Source organism: Neofelis nebulosa, chromosome 3 (genome assembly GCF_028018385.1).
Source record: "Neofelis nebulosa isolate mNeoNeb1 chromosome 3, mNeoNeb1.pri, whole genome shotgun sequence".
Classification (NCBI taxonomy): Eukaryota; Metazoa; Chordata; class Mammalia; order Carnivora; family Felidae; genus Neofelis; species Neofelis nebulosa.
The window spans coordinates 184,774,505-184,791,390 of record NC_080784.1 but is presented as its reverse complement, the minus strand read 5'-3'; the positions used below and the strand labels follow the sequence as shown (position 1 = coordinate 184,791,390).

General features: G+C 37.8%; 1 long non-coding RNA gene across 1 annotated transcript; it reads right to left on the bottom strand.

Annotated features, from left to right (window-relative positions):
• Positions 1–3,978: 3,978 nt before the first annotated feature.
• LOC131506223 (uncharacterized) lies at positions 3,979–16,591 on the bottom strand. The gene is made up of 3 exons (XR_009258801.1): positions 16,533–16,591; positions 15,903–15,942; positions 3,979–4,021 (listed from the first exon to the last, which is right to left on the bottom strand). It is a non-coding gene; the product is annotated as an uncharacterized LOC131506223 (long non-coding RNA).
• Positions 16,592–16,886: the final 295 nt, after the last annotated feature.

Here is a 16,886-nt window from a genome sequence, read left to right as displayed (position 1 = left end):
ATGATTTCCCTACTCCTCATCCCCAAATTCGTCAAGATGCTTTCTTAGGGACGAGCAAAGGTGGAGGAATGTGGTAGACACAAATATGTACTGTCTGATCTCTTTTCAAGGAAGGATGCCAGTTCTTTGCCTCAACTGAAAAGAGCTACCTTATCCCAGGTCGTATCCTACCCAAAGTGGCCCGTACTCAACAACTGATGATGGTAGGGGTTGAAAGACCCAAGCATTTGGCCCAGGATACCTCTGATAGGCCATTTTTTAATAGTTTTATTTCCTGTATAGGTAGCATATGGTTTCATATTATGGTGCGCAAATATAGTGATTCAACAATTCTGTGCAATGTCCAGTGCTCATCACAAGTGACTCCTTAACCCCCATCACCTATTTAAGTCATGCCCCCACCCACCTCCCCTCTTGTAACCATCGGTTTGTTCTCTATAGTTAAGAGTCTGTTTCTTGGTTTATCTCTCTCTCTATTTTTTTTTTCGTTGTTCATTTGTTTTGTTTCTTAAATTCCACATGAGCAAAATAATATGGTATTTGTCTTTCTCTGATTTATTTCGCTCAGCGTTATACTCTCTAGCTCTGTGTTGTTGCAAATGGCGGTGCGTCACTCTTTTTTATGGTTGAATAATATCCTATTGTATATATACAAATCATGTGTATACACATGCACATACATTTACACGTACATTGTATACACACACACACACACATCACATTTTCTTTATCCATTCCTCAATCGGTGGACACGTGGGCTACTTCTGTAATTCACCTATTATAAATAATGCTGCTATAAACATAGGGGTGCATCTATCCCTTTGAATTAGTGCTTTTGTATTTTGGGGGAAGATACCCAGTAATGTGATTACTGGATCATAGAGTAGTTCCACTTTTCACTTTTTGAGTAAACTGATGGGCTACTTATGCGCCAGAGTTTCTGTGGAATTAGCTATGTTTTTTGTCATTCAGCAGCATAGACGTTTTCCTCTGCCCAATCTTGCTTTCTTTCCCTCCTTTCCACAAGTATTGATCCCTCCTAAATATCTTACATGCCACACTCCATCTCAGCTTCTGATTCTGGAGAACTTAATCTGTGATAGCCAGTGTCAGGAGTGGTCCAAGAAAGGGGGTGATAAAATAGGGTTATAGGACTGAATCACTTTTCTCCCAGTCACTGGTGTTAGGTGGAACTCACAAGGCATCCCCGGCACAAGGCAGCAGCTCAACTGTTAAAACTCTCACTGTCAGTGAATTGAGATGGTCTACAGGTAGGAGAGAATGTACTAGTTGACACAATTTGTCAGACTTTTGAAAAGTACGGGCAAAGAGTAACTGTAAAGACAGTGGGCTTGGAAGGTTATTGCTAAATGGCATTGACCCCTAGCTAAATATGACAAAAGACCCCGGGGATTAAAGAACAATTGAAGATTGAGTGGGAAAGCTATAGGGCTTCTCTGGCAGCTTACAAAAGTTCTCTCCTCCTACAGAGGGAGTAAAGAAACATGAGGAGCAGGCTCAGAACTTAATAGAGTGGCTGTCTTCTAGAGTATGGTAAATGCCAAGCAAGGATGTCTATTATGCCAAGGTGAGAGCCCTAATTAGAAAATGAATAGGAATGGGGCCTTTTGGGTGGATGATCGCAAGTGTTTTGAACCACCTGCTATCCCAGAAACTTCTGAGACTATAAAGTAGCCTATCTCTTCCAGTTAACACTACTCCCCTGCCTAGAAGATATTTCAAAAGCCTTTCTTTCGCCTGACAGAAGTGTTCCCTTTAGGATCTCCTCTTTTATCCCCCTTTTTCTTACATTGCTGATTAATCCAGCTGACCCATGTTGGGCCCAATAGGGAAACAAGAAGAGTCAACAGACCTAGCCACGCTGTGCTGGGGAATCCTGGGAAGCATGGGATGTGGGGTGAGATTCTTCGGGTAATTAATCAAAGGGGATGGATTATATGTATACATAGTGAGAAAAAATTTACTGATTTGGATCTGGAATAATTTATGGTGTTAGAGCTATCGGTGAGAGGGAAAAATGTCATGTGGTACTTAAAGAAGCCTCATGGGAGAATTGTGATGCTCAGGTTCTGGAGCAGGGCCATGCCACCTGCAGCAGAAGATAATATGTCTTTTGAAAAGCAGCTTCTAGAGACAGAATGCCTGGTCATGCAAAACCAAATGACCACACATCTGGAATTTCCCATTATGACTTGGATTCTGTGAGACCCACAAGGATCAGGTGGGCCTAGGAGCAATCCATCACACTATGGAAGAGGTGTATCAGAACTGAGTCGAAGCAAGATCAAAAAGCACATACATGCTGCTTGAGTAAGTAGCCAAGGTTGTCACTACTGAAGCATGGGTATAACTCCCTCAGCTAATACCGGTGTTCAGATGAACAGTCCCTTAAGATCAGCTATAAGAAAAAAAAAAAAAAAAAAGAACATGGGTTACACGTGGGTCAGTTTCATAAGCTTCAGCGGAAGTCAAAAACAGATGGTCATTGCTCTATAATGTCATGTACTTGGAAGACACTAATAAAGGAAACTTCATGCCAGCCAGTTCATGTGGAAGGAAAAGGGGCCCTCCATCTTTGGACTCTGCAGGGTAGAGGTCCTGCTTTTTCCTCCATTCCACAGGCTTTAAGAACTTAACAAGCCATAATGGGGTACAAATAGAGACTGAGAGGTTATGCCAAAGGAAAAATCCAATGTGTGGATTTTCCATAGTATCGCTATTACCTACTATTGCAGCAGATTTTTACTTCCCCTGTGTATACTTCTGTCATCTTTTATCACTGCTCTTAACACCCGATCTCTTCATTGTAGCTGAATAATTTTCCAAAACTATTCTTTTTGAAGATTTTATTTTTAAGTAATCGTTACACCCAACATGGATTCAAATTGACAACCCTGAGATCAAGAGTTGCATGCTCCACTAGCCAGGTGCCTCCCCAAATTAAAGTTTGATCATAACATGTCCTTGCTTCACCACCTCCAGAGTTTCCTCTTACTCTTTCAAATAAAGTCCAAGTGTGTAATACATGATCCTCACTCAGCTTCCTACCCAACCTCCCGGTCTTTGTTCTCACAAACTTCCAATTGGTCTGTCCTCTCCAGTCCACTGACCTGCTTTTAATTTTGGGAATATGTCATTCACTTTGTAACTCTCTGCCTCTAAATATGCCATTTCTTCAGCCTGGAATGTATTCCCCATTCCTTCTCCCTCTATTTCATTAGGACCTCAATTTAAAAATAGCCTTAATCCAAGACCTTTCTTCCTGGCAAAATTAGGTTGGAGTATCCTTTCATATGTCCCCAAGCATCCTGTAGGTTCCAATGAGTAACATGTCATGTCCCTTAATTACTCACTTCTAACAATAAGCTTCCTGAGGACAGAAGCCACTGTGTCCATTATATATATATAGTATATTATATACATCCATATAAATTATATAATGTATATATTCCTATATATTATGTACATTCTTATATATAGCAATATATGGCATATACTCATGTATGTGCAGATGTTCATATATATTTATTTTTCATGTGCTCAGATGCTTAGAAAAATCATCAAGGCCAGGTTTTGATTTAAATAGTTCTATAGGACCAGGTGAATTCTTAGAAGACGTGAAATCATCAGCACAGCTGCAGTAAATATAAAATAGACTGCATTTTATAGGAATTATAATACTTTTCAAATCCATTTAATACATTCTACAATAAAACATGTTTATCATTGACAATACGGTGTCGTGGGTCAATTTCTGATATTCAAAAATTCCACAGTTCAATAGTTAAACTTTCTTGGTAGAAAGCATTCATAAGGAGAAACACCATTTCTAAGTAAAATAAAAACTTTTTAGTAGTATAATACCGGATATAAATTACTCATAATGACTTAAGCCAAGAGTAGACCAAGTATTTTTATAACGTTCTTCAAAATAGAAACAGTTTTACCTTTCTGGACGATGCAACTTGCAGGTATAACCACATTTAATTTTCTTGGTTCACTAAAAATGGAGGAACACAAAAACAATCAATAAAGGAAAGAAAAATCACTAAACGTGGTCCTAGTTTCTTTCCATCAGGTGTCCTCAATTATTTAAATGGCATGTTTTTCAGATAAAGTGCTTTCTCTCCACCAGAACTGCCCCACCTCACAGGCAACAAATACTGGCAAGTTTTTATTTACATTGATTCTATTAGGTGGCTCATCTCAATCTGTTTGAAAAACCTCAGGCCAATATATGGGCATCATCACTAATGTTCCTTATTATAGCCTTCATTTCTCTTTAGCTTGGTAAAACAGCTCATATTTATTTCCCTCTTGTTACATAGCATATATAAATATTATTAGATATATCACAAGGGCAGGGTTTTTATTTTGTCTTTTCTTCAAGTTGATTTTTAATATCTTGCATGGAGTTCTGCTGTTGTGCCCTTTCTATTACTGCCTGTACTGACCCCTTCAGAGTAGAACACACTGAAATACGTCTGAAGAGTCTTCAGTAAAAGTCTCCTTTGGTGGAAGTTTTAGCCTTGTGCTGCTTTGCTTTTATTATTATTATTATTTTTAGTAAAATGTTTGTAAGTTTTTTTTTAACTGAAATTCATTTTGAGGGAGTACAATATCCTTGGTGACTCTACTGAGCTCTGATCCAGACTCATGGGTCTGAGGTAAGATGTGTAACAAAACAATTTTTAATACATTTCTTCAAAAGTGTATTTTTCACAGCTAAGGCAAATTTTTTTTTTTTTTAAATTTTTTTTTTCAACGTTTTTTATTTATTTTTGGGACAGAGAGAGACAGAGCATGAATGGGGGAGGGTCAGAGAGAGGGAGACACAGAATCGGAAACAGGCTCCAGGCTCCGAGCCATCAGCCCAGAGCCTGACGCGGGGCTCGAACTCACGGACCGCGAGATCGTGACCTGGCTGAAGTCGGACGCTTAACCGACTGCGCCACCCAGGCGCCCCGCTAAGGCAAAATTGAAGTCTGAGCAGCCAATTCAATTTCCAGGAGGGTTGAGACAAATAAAATTTTGGCCATTTGTGAATTTCTTGAGTGCTTATTATATCCCCGGTGCTTCCCTAACAATGACTGTTGATTGAACTGAAGCAAATGGTCATTCTGCAAATGTCAAGACCCCAAGGTGAATATGTTGATCTGTATTTTTGCATGCGGTGCTTTAGGCTGCGGAAATATTTCTAGAACAGAATATAATTGGTATCTTCAATTTGCGTTACACAGAATTGGATTTGGGGACATTTAGCATTCAAATTTCAGTTCTTGAGAAAAACCACACAAATTAAAATAGTTACTCTAAAAGAACTCTATGAGAATACATTTTGAGGTTTTAAGATGTCCTACACACTCTGAGAACCAATAAATTGGTTCCACAGTCATAATAACATATAGGTATTTCATTATATATAATGAAAGAATATGTGGGCAATAATTATGGAAGATGAAAAACCGATGGAGCGGAATCAATAAAATGGCAGTTTGAAGGCTGGCTCATGTACTTAATAGGCCCTAGGGCCATGTGACAGGTTAAAGGTCATTGAGTCTTAGTGTCTTTTTATATTAAATAGGGACACTATCACCGAACTTGCAGAGCTCCTGTGGTCATAACTTAAATAATTGCGACAAGCTCCTGTTTAACGATAAGTTGTTTAATAAACATTAGTTTTCCTCACCAAGATCCACTGGTAACATTTCTCTGGAAGTCATACAAATCCTAGTGATTTGGTGACTTTCTTTGAAATTGGTTTTTGCTTTCATGTCACTTTTTAGTGACTTCTTAAGGCTACTTCCTGCTGGAATAACGTACTCTTGCATGCATTCGGATGTGTTTCATCCGGTGCCCAAATACTGGGTGTATAAAGTAACAGCAACCTCCTTCCAGCTCCAGCTAGGCTGGGATCCCCCTCTCCCTGGGAACTCAGCTTGCAGTGATCTGTGGCTCATCATCGGTATCAGAACAGAACTGACTTCAGATTTTATGAAATGCCATTCTACATGTAGCATCAATTTTATTTGCCTGCTAATTATTTTATTTTCCATGCATTTCAGAAAGTACTTCACACAAATACTAGTTATATTTTATGTGGCACACAAATTCACGATGTATGTCAACTTTCTCCTTTGTATCTGTTTCTTTTAGGAACCTAGCAAGACGAAAAGAGTGAAAACACCTTGAATAAAGGTCAATATGTAAATCTCTTTACTGTCTTTATGCTCCTATGAGCAGGTTGTAGTACAAACCTCATCATTAAATTCCACTTTTCATTAAAGCACTTTTTCATTATGTAAACACTGTAACAGAAAATAAGTGGTTAATGGGTATCAAATACCTGAGAAATAGCCTCAAATGGGGTTGACTTTAAGGAAAATTTTCATTATACATGACATTGATACATTATGCCAGTTTCCATAGAAAGTTTTGAGCACGTTTGTGTACTTTTTGGTGAGGATGAGTTTTTTATCTTCAAACAGTGTATGTGTGTGTCTATACATATACACATATGTATATATATATGTATATGTATAGACACATAATTATACAAAATTATATATCTTTAATTATAATTATATAATTAGATATCATAATTTTTATACACATATTCTTTCATCCATGTTTTAGTAACACCATTCGAATGTTCCACTGAGAATTTTATCCTTCCATGTTCCATCTGGCTCCAGAGGGCTTGACAATGTCAGAGGGCAGGCATATGACTAAAGTTAGGAGAGAAAGATTCTCCTTCCAGGAAAATATATATATGTGTATACACATATGAAGGAATATATATATATACGTAGAATATATGTGTAGAATATATATATGTAGAATATATATATAGAATATGTAGAATATATATATAGAATATATATGTGGAATATATGTGTAGAATATACATATATAGAGAGAATATATATGTAGAATAAATGTGTGTAGAATATATATGTAGAATATATATGTATATATGCATGCATGTATGTATACGTGTATTGAACCTAACTTCTTTCATGTAGCTCAATCGAGATTTATAATATTCTACAGGTATATATCAGTAGTTCATTTATTTTTTTATTGCTCTGTAGTATTCTTTAGTCTACTCTTTCCATAGCTTATTTATTCAGCAGCTGAAGACAGTATGAAGTTTTTAGCTATTGTGAATATTACTATAAACATTTGTGTATGGATTTTTGTTTGAACTCATGTTTTCATTTTTATTGGGTAACACTCATAGAAAGTCCCCAATAAAGAGTGAAATAATGAAAATTGATATATATTTTCAGGATATCCATTTAGGCTATCTCTATTCGATGGACTTCATGAGTTTTTCAAGTTTGAACTTCTCAAGGAATTTGTTGACTACATCTGTGTTGTCAAATTTATAGGCATAAGATTATTCATAGTACCACCTTTTCATAGTTGATGTCTGTAGGATCTGAACTGATGCTCCCTATATTTCCTTTCTTTTCATTTTATTTTTTATTTTTTGTAAATTTACATCTGAATTAGTTAGCATATAGTGTAACAATGATTTCAGGAGTAGATTCCTTAGTGCCCCTTACCCACTTAGCCATCCACCCTCCCACAACCCCTTCAGTAACCCTCAGTTTGTTTTCCATATTTATGAGTCTCTTCTGTTTTGTCCCCCTCCCTGTTTTTATATTATTTTTGTTTCCCTTTCCTTATGTTCATCTATTTTGTCTCTTTTCTTTAATTTTTTTTTAAAGTTTATTTATTTTTGATACAGAGAGAGACAGATCATGAACGGGGGACGGTCAGAGAGAGGGAGACACAGAATGTGAAACAGGATCCAGGCTCTGAGCTGTCAGCACAGAGCCTGATGCGGGGCTCAAACTCACAGACCGTGAGATCATGACCTGAGCCGAAGTCGGCCACTTAACCGACTGAGCCACCCAGGCGCCCCTGTTTTGTCTCTTAAAGTCCTCATATGAGTGAAGTCGTATGATTTTTGTCTTTCTCTAACTGACTAATTTCACTGAGCATAATATCCTCCAGTTCCATCTATGTAGTTGCAAATGGCAAGATTTCATTCTTTTTTTTGCAATTTCATTCTTTTTTTTGTAATACTCTATTGTATATATATATACCACATATTCTTTATCTGTTCATCCATCGATGGACATTTGGGCTCTTTCCATACTTTGCTATTGTCGATAGTGCTGCTATAAACATGGGGGTGCTTGTGTCCTTTTGAAACTGCACACTTATATCTCTTGGATAAATGCCTAGCAGTGCAATTGCTGGGTCATAGGATAGTTCTATTTTTAGTTTTTTGAAGAACCTCCATACCGTTTTCCAGAGTGGCTGAACCACCTTGCATTCCCACCAACAGTGCAAAAGAGATCCTCTTTCTCCACATCCTCACCAACATCTGTTGTTGCCTGAGTTGTTAATGTTAGCCATTCTGACAGGCATGAGGTGGAATCTCATTGTGGTTTTGATTTGTATTTCCCTGATGATGAGTGATGTGGAGCATTTTTTCATGTGTTGGTTGGCCATCTGGATGTCTTCCTTGGAGAAGTGTCTATTCATGTCTTTTGCCCATTTCTTCACTGGATTATTTGTTTTTTGGGTGTTGAGTTTGATAAGTTCTTTATAGATTCTGGATACTAACCCTTTATCTGATATATCGTTTGCAAGTATCTTCTCCCATTCTATCGGTTGCCTTTTAGTTTTGCTGATTGTTTCCTTCGCTTTGTAGAAGCTTTTTAGTTTGGTAAGGTCTCAGTAGTTCATTTTTGCTTTTGTTTCCCTTGCTTCCGGAGACGTGTTGAGTAAGAAGTTGCTGCAGGCAAGATCAAAGAGATTTTTGCCTGCTTTCTCCTCGAGGATTTTGATGGCTTCCTGTCTTACATTGACGTCTTTCATCCATTTTGAGTTTATTTTGTATATGGTGTAAGAAAGTGGTCCAGGTTCGTTCTTCTGCATGTCGCTGTCCAGTTTTCCCAGTACCACTTGCTGAAGAGACTGTCTTTATTCCATTGGATATTCTTTCCTTCTTTATCAAAGATTAGTTGGCCACACGTTTGTTGGTCCATTTCTGGGTTCTCTATTCTGTTCCATTGATCTGAGTGTCTCTCTTGTGCCAGTACCATACTGTCTTGATGGTTACAGCTTTGTAGTATAGCTTGAAGTCTGGGATTGTGACGCTTCCTGCTTTGTTTTTTGTTTTGTTTTGTTTTTTTCAAGATTGCTTTGGCTATTTGGGGTATTTTCTGGTTCCATACACATTTTAGGATTATTTGTCATAGCTCTGTGAAGAATGATGGTATTATTTTGATAGGGATTGCATTGAATATGTAGATTGCTTTGGGTAGTATCAACATTTTAACAAAATTTGTTCTTCCTATCCAGGAGCATGGAATCTTTTTCCACTTCTTTGTGTCTTCTTTAATTTCTTTCATAAGATTTCTATAGTTTTCAGTGTATAGATTTTTCACCTCCATGGTTAGATTTATTCCTAGGTATTTTATGGTTTTTGGTGCAACTGTAAATGGGATCAGTTCCTTGATTTCTCTTTCTGTTGCTTCATTGTTGGTGTATAGGAATGCAACAATTTCTGTGCATTGATTTTATATCCTGCACTTTGCTGAATTCATGGATCAGTTCTAGCAGTTTTTTGGTGGAATCTTTTGGGTTTTCCATATAGAGTATCATGTCATCTGCGAAGAGTGAAAGTTTGACCTCCTCCTGGCCGATTTGGATGCCTTTTATTTCTTTGTGTTGTCTGATTGCAGAGGCTAAGACTTCCAATACTATGTTGAATAACAGTGGTGAGAGTGGACATCCCTGTCTTGTTCCTGACCTTAGGGGAAAGCTCTCAGTTTTTCCCCATTGAAGATGATATTAGGGTTGGGTCGCTCATATATGGCTTTTATCATCTCGAGGTATGATCCTTCTATCCCTGCTTTCTTGAGGGTTTTTATCAAGAAAGGATGCTGTATTTTGTCAAATGCTTTCTCTGCATCTATTGAGAGGATCATATCGTTCTTGTCCTTTATTTTATTGATGTGATGAATCACATTAATTGTTCTGTGGATATTGAACCAGCCCTGCATCCCAGGTATAAATCCCACTTGATCAGGGTGAATAACTATTTTAATGTAGTTTAGGATCTGGTTGGCTAATGTCTTATTGAGGATTTTTGCATCCATGTTCATCAGGGAAATTGGTCTATAGTTTTCCTTTGTAGTGGGGTCTCTGTCTGGTTTTGGAATCAAGGTAATGCTGGCTTCATAGAAAGAGTTTGGAAGTTTTCCTTCCATTTCTATTTTTTGGGAACAGCTTCAAGAGAATTGGTGTTAACTCTTTCTTAAATATTTGATAGAATTCCCCTGGAAAGCCATCTGGCCCTGGACTCTTGTTTATTGGCAGCTTTTTGGTTACTAATTCGATTTCCTTACTGGTTATGGATCTGTTCAAATTTTCTATTTCTTCCTGTTTCAGTTTTGGTAGTGTATATGTTTCTAGGAATTTGTCCATTTATTCCAGATTGCCCACTTTATTGGCATATAATTGCTCATAATATTCTCTTAGTATTGTTTTTATTTCTGCTGTGTTGATTGTGATCTCTCCTCTCTCATTCTTGATTTTATTTATTTGGGTCTTTTCCTTTTTCTTATTGATCAAACTGGCTCATGGTTTAACAATTTTGTTAATTCTTTCAAAGAACCAGCTTCTGGTTTCATTGACCTGTTCTACTGGTGTTTTTTTGTTTGTTTATTTGTTTCAATAGCATTAATTTTTGCTCTAATGTTTATTATTTCCTGTCTTCTGCTGGTTTTGGGTTTTATTTGCTGTCCTTTCTGTATCTCTTTAAGATGTCAGGTTAGGTTGTGTATCTGAGATCTTTCTTCCTTCTTTAGGAAGTCCTGTATTGCTATATACTTTCTTCTTATGACCACATTTGCTGCATCTCAGAGGTTTTGGGTTGTGGTGTTATTTTCATTGACTTCCATATACTTTTTAATTTCCTCTTTAACTGCTTGGTTAGCCCATTCATTCTTTAGTAGGATGTTCTTCAGTCTCCAAGTATTTGTTACCGTTCCAAATTTTTTCTGGTGGTTGATTTCAAGTTTCATAGCATTGTGGTCTGAAAATATGCACGGTATGATATCAATCATTTTGTACTTAGGGCTGATTTGTGTCTCAGTATATGGTCTATTCTGGAGAACATTCCATGTGCACTGGAGAAGAATGTATATTCTGCTGCTTTAGGATGAAATGTTCTGAATATATCTTTTAAGTCCATCTGGTCCAGTGTATCATTCAAAGCCATTGTTTCATTGTTGATTTTTTGATTAGATGATCTGTCCATTGCTGTGAGTGGGGTGTTGAAGTCTCCTACTATTATGGTATTACTATCGATGAGTTTCTTCATGTTTGTGATTAATTCATTTATATTTTTGGGTGCTCCACATTTGGTGCATAAATGTCTACAATTGTTAGGTCTTCTTGGTCTGTAGACCCCTTGATTAGGATATAATGCCCTTCAGCAACTCTTGTTACAGTCTTCGTTTTAAAGTCTAGATTGTCTGATATAATTATGGCTACTCTGGCTTTCTTTTTTTGACCATTAGCATGATAGATGGTTCTCCATCCCCTTATTTTCAATCTGAAGGTGTCTTTAGGTCTAAAGTGGGTCTCTTGTAAACAGCATATAGATGGGTCCTGTTTTCTTATCCATTCTGTTACCCTATGTCTTTTGATTGGAGCATTGAGTCCATTGACATTCAGAGTGAGTACTGAAAGATATGAATTTATTGCCATTATGACGCTTGTAGAGTTGGAGTTTCTGGTGGTGTTCTCAGGTCCTTTATAATCTTTGTTGATTTTGGTATTCATATATATGTATATATACACATATATGTATATATGAATATATGTATATATACATATATATGTATATATATATATATATATATATATATATATATATTCATCTTTTCTCCCCTCAGAGAGTCCCCCTTAAAATTTCTTGCAGGGCTGGTTTAGTGTTCAAAAACTTTAATTTTTGTTTGTCTGGGAAACTTTTTATCTCTCCTTCTATTTTGAATGACAGCCTTGCTGGATAAAGAATTCTTGGCTGCATATTTTTCTGATTCAGCACATTGAATACATCCTGCCACTCTTTTCTGGCCTGCCAAGTTTCTATGGATAGGTCTGCTGCAAACCTGATCTGTCTTCCCTTGTTAGGTTAGGCACTTTTTTCCCTTGCTGCTTTCATGATTCTCTCCTTGCCTGAGTATTTTGTGAATTTGACTATGGTATGTCTTGTTGAAGGTCGTTTTTTTTTTTAATCTAATGGGAGTCCCTTGTTCTTCCTGGATTTTGATGTCTGTGTCTTTCCCCAGGTTAGGAAACTTTTCCACTATGATTTGCTCACATAACCCTTTTGCCTCTATTTCTCTCTCTTCCTCTTCTGGGACCCCTATGATTCTGTTGTTATTCCTTTTTAATGAGCCCCTGATTTCTCTAATTCTTAAATCGTGCTCTTTTGCGTTAATCTCCCTCTTTTTTTCTGCTTCATTATTCTCTATAAGTTTGTTCTCTATATTGCTGATTCTCTGTTCTGCCTCATCCATCCTTGTCGCCATGGTATTCATCCATGATTGCAGCTCATGGCTGCATTTTTTATTTCATTCTGACTAGTTTTTACTTCTTTTATCTCTTCAGAAAGGGATTCTAATCTATTTTCAACTCCAGCTAGTATTGTTATTATTGTGATTCGAAATTCTGATTCAGACATCTTGTTTGTATCTGTGTTGGTTAAATCCCTGGCTGTCGTTTCTTTGTGCTCTTTCTTTTGGGGTGAATTTCTTCATTTTGTCATTTTGAAGGGAGAAAAGGAATTAATGAGGTAGACAAATTAAAATTTGAAAAATTAAAATTAAAAAATATTAAAATTAAAAAATTAAACACACACACACACACACACACACACACAAGTCGAATAAATGATGCTAGATCCTAGGTGTGTTTTGGTCTGGGTGTTGAAAGTAGTTTGAGAGATTAGAGAAAAAAAAGGGGGTTAAAAAAAGGAAATCATTTGAGAATTTGAAAAAATGAATACCCTGAAGTAGACTAAAATGAGATGATGGAATAAAATAGAAGTTGAAAAAATTTACACAAAAGTAAAGAATATAATATAAAAAAATTAAAGAAAAATATTTTTAATAGAAATTGAAAATAAAAATGAATTTTTTCTTTTTCTGTATTCTAGAAAAAGAAAAGAAGTTAAAATGAGGGGAAAAAAAGAAAGAAAATTGAATAGATGGATCTGCTCACAGATTGAAATAGAACTGAAATTACTTCATTTTCCCCCAGAAGTCAGACTATGAAGTGCTTTACAGTCCATAAGGTTAAGTAGGTGGTGAGACTTGTGTTCTTGAAGAGCGAGGTTGGTCCAGTTGGGCGGGGCTCAGTGTAATGACTCCGTTCTCCACTAGATTGCGATGCTAGCCTACTGGGGTGGAGTGTTGTGGTGCTCGTAGGTGTGTATGCACTTGTGCAGGAGCAGTGAAAATGGTGTCACCCAGCTACTCAGTCTCTAGCATCAGAACTCTGTTCTCCCCAATCAGCAATCGCGCACCGGTCTTCTGTCTTCAGCTTTCGTCCACTCCCCGCTTTTTCACTGTCCGTGACCAAGCCCCAGGCAGTACCTCTCTCCTGAGTTTTGTCTCAGAATCGGCTGTTGTCCCCGGCCCCTTACTTCTGAAGGACCTGTGGCTTTGACCAAGCAATGGCCGAATGAGCAATGGCCGAATGTCGACTGCACCCAGAAACGCTTGCTGGACCCTGCTGCTGCTGGTGCCCCGACACTGGCCAGATGCTAGCCCGCCCCAGAAAAAGTTTACAAGATAGTGTAGCAGCAGCGTTTCAGGGATTATGGACGATCACAACACACATCTGGCACCAGGCTTCACCCTTAACGACCTTGTTCCAGCACCAGCGAATATGGCCATTTTCTGGGGTTTGCTGGGACCAGGTGGCTTCAACAGTCTCTACCAAATGTCCTTCCAGCAGTGGAGCCGCTTTTCCCTGTGTGGCCTGAGAAACTCCCAGACCCCACTCTGTTCCTGGGGATTTGTCCTTCCCACCAGAGCACCGCCAGGTATCAAGCTGCAGAGTTGCAGACTTTGTGCTCCCCTTGTTTACAGTCTTAATGGAATTTAAACCCTGTCCTTTCTCCTTTCTCCTTATTCCCTTTTTAGTTTAGTCCCTGTGGCTGTTTCCAATTTTCTGCTTTCTCTCCAGCCGCTTTTGGGGAGGGGTGCTTTTCCCGTATTCTCAGCCCCCCCGCCCAGTCTCCATCCTCTCTCTGCTCACAAAACCACCTCCCTTCCTGCTCCTTCTCACTCCCCAAGTTCACCTCTCCGCACCCCGTACCTGCTGAATTCTGTGCTTCAGGTTGTGCAGGTTGTTGTGTGAATCCTCCAATCAGTTTTCCAGGTGTGCAGGATGGTTTAGTGTTGGTCTGGCTGTATTTCAGGGATGTGAGACAGACAAAAATATTCCACCATCTTGGCTCCTCCCCCTTTATTTAATTTCATATACTGGAAATTTATGTCTTCTTGTCTTTATTGTATTGTATTTATTCTGATTTATTTGCTCAATCTGGCTGGAGGTATATCAATTTATTTGATCTTCTCAGAGCCACATTTCAGTTTCACTGACTACTCTCTGAAATTTTTCTATTCTTAAAGTCCTTGTTTTCTTCAATTTTCTTTATTGTATCTTTCTGTCTATTTGGTATGGGCTTAATATGCTTTCCTTTTTCTAATTGATTAAGGAGATAAATTTAGATGACTAATAGAAGAACTTCCTTATTTTCTAATCAAAGTGCTTATTTCTATAAAATTTCCTCTAACCACTGTTTTATCCACATCAAACAAGTTTTGCCTAGCAAAAAAAATTCACAGAATGAGGATTGAGTCAATTTAGACAGTTGAACTGATTCTGTAGTCTGTTGATGTTATTTTTACCTTCAGTTCAGAGCAACTTAAAATTTCTCCGTTCTGTTTTCTTCTTAGGGTGTGGATGGTTAGGGTCTTTCTCACGATTTTCCTGTTCCAGTCTTTTGCCTTACACCTTCCTGTATGTCTGTGTTGCTGATAGGCTCTTTCTACCCTCTTGTCCTTTTCCAGCAGTAGTCCTTCTCACTTGTTATTTGACACTTGCTAACCTGATGGTGGGTGTCAGAGAGGGTTCTTTGTTGTCCCCATTCAGTCTCATTCTTAGGCAGGACCTTTGTCCCTATGCCAGACAGGTGGTAATTTCTCTGTGACTCATCCTCCTTCTCCAGCATTGGGAAATCACTAATGGTCTGGGACTTGGATAATTTCCTGCCCTTCCTGTAGGGTTCAATGACTCTTTTTTTATATTTCTCCCAGCTACTGTTGGTCTTGGATGCCAGGATTTGCTACCTTTTCCTCAGTAGCTTAAGGCTTGTGTTCCTTAGGGCCTATGTCAAATGTCACTCTTTTCTGTATTGGTGGCTATTCCCTCCTGTAGACCAGCACCGCCCAAGAGGACTTTCTCCAGTCTCTTTCCCACACCCTTCTTTCTTGTGAGCACCCAGCAGAAGCCCATGAAGAAGAACCTATAAGAGGTTTCTGTTTCCCCTTGAATCTCTAGCACTCGCAATTTCTCTACTGTCTCATTTGCCCACATCCAACCTTTAGTAATTTGTTAAGTAGTTTAGTTTTGTTGTTGTTGTTGTTTTGTTTTTTAGTTTTTTTACCCTTATCTATTTATTTCTTATCTATTTAAATGGAGGTGCTGTCTTTCTTCTGAGGCCAGAGGTGAGTCAGTACTCATGTTCCATCTCTTCTGGGAGAATGACACCATACCTTTGATTTCAGGCTGTTTCCTTACTCTCTTCTCCGCTCCCTGATGGTTCAAGAAAATTAGCATGCGATTTTAGTGTTTTATATATAGTTCTGCTATATAATTTTGCATTTTGATATTTATAACTTTTATACCTTCACTTTGAACTTTTAGTTATAAAATGAAAACAAATATTTTAATAATTCTACCAAACTCACTTATATTTTCTAGGATATAAAATACTAAACCAAATTAATTTCTTCTTAAATTTTCAATGCATAATAATTAAACTAGTTCTATGTTTTTAAAGTTTTTTTTCTTTTTTTTACTGATATAAATTGCAAGATCATTTTCCTGTATAAATCCTACAAAGTCTTTAATTCATTTAAGATTTTCAAACTTTATTGAGGCCCACACGGTTCCCAGCTGGTCTGCAGTTTGGGATTGGTACATGCCTCATATAGCAAAATAGAGGGTTTGTCTTTTGGGAAGTCGAAGTTGTCTCCTCTGAAAAAGCCTTGTGTGTAGTTGGTTCTGGCCTCTTCCAAGAATAGGGAGGCAAGGATTGAGACCTCCTGAGTCTGGGTTTTCAGCTGAGGTAGAGAGAGAAGACAATGCTTATAACCAGAAGGTCCACAATTTGGTGTAATTACCTCCAGGAGTCACTATTAACCCAGCTTGGGCTTCATGACCGCCACAGAAGTGGATTCCTTAGCAATAAAATAATAATGCAGTTAAAAGTGAAATAAAAATTTCCAACTTTTATCCCTGTGAGATTTTGCATTGGATATTACTTTTACAAAGTTTAAGTTTTTCCAAGTCAAAACTTTTAAAACTAGATTTGGGGAAGGAATGGTAAATTGCTATTTAAGTATCTAGGTAAGGGGCACCTGGGTGGCTCAGTCACTTAAGTGTTGGATTTTTGATTCTGGCTCAGGGTGAGATGGCGCCCACATCTGTCTCTTCCCTGAGAGCGTGCAGAGCCTCATTGGGATTCTTTCTCTCCC